Genomic DNA, 977 nt, shown 5'->3' on the forward strand with positions numbered 1-977 from the left:
CAAGTAAAGGCACTGAAAAAGTTGTGGAAGAATTATTAGAGGAAAACTTCCCAGACATAATGAAGAATGAGAGAATACGTATTCAGGAAGGTCAGTGAACACCATATAGATTCAACCCCAAAAGAAAAACATCAAGGCATATCATAGTTAATTTTGCCAGAACCAAAGACAAGGAAAGAATCCTAAAAGCAGCAAGGGAAAAACAAAGAGTAACCTATAAGGGAGAACAAATAAGATTAAGTGCCAATTTCTCAGCAGAAACCATGCAGGTATGAAGAAGAGAGTGGAAGGACATATATCAAACACTAAAAGAACACAACTTTCAGCCAAGAATACTGTACCCAGCAAAATTATCCATCATATATGAAGGACAGATCAAGATATTCCCGGAAAAGCAAAACGTAAGAGAGTTTGTAAAAGCAAGACCAGCATTGGAGGAGAGACTCAGAGATGCCCTTCTTACAGACATACCACAGAAAGCTCCATGGTTCAAAGTAACTAGCAACAACACCAAAGAGAACTCAACACAATGATAGCAATAAAACTTAGCCTCTCAATAGTCACACTGAATGTGAATGGTTTAAATGCACCGCCAAAGAGAAAGAGAGTAGCAGATTGGATAAAAAACAAAGTATATCAGTATGTTGTCTACAAGAGACACACCTGAAAAAATGAAGATAAAGACAGGCTAAAAATAAAAGGGTGGGGGAAAACACACCAAGCAAATGGCAACCAGAAAAAAGCAGGAGCAGCCATATTAATTTCTGATAAAATAAGTATCAATGTAAAAACCATCACAGAGGACAAGGAAGGTCACTACATAATGCTGAAAGGGTCAATAGAACAAGAGGACATAACTATAATAAATTTCTATGCACCAAATGAAAGACCAGCAAAATACATAAAACAAATATTAAAAAACTGAAAAAGGAAATAGACAACACTACTATAGTGCTGGGAGACTTCAATACACCCCT

Source organism: Elephantulus edwardii, unplaced genomic scaffold (assembly GCF_000299155.1).
Source record: "Elephantulus edwardii isolate Elephantulus edwardi_28Jun2011 unplaced genomic scaffold, EleEdw1.0 scaffold00018, whole genome shotgun sequence".
In the NCBI taxonomy this organism is placed as follows: domain Eukaryota; kingdom Metazoa; phylum Chordata; class Mammalia; order Macroscelidea; family Macroscelididae; genus Elephantulus; species Elephantulus edwardii.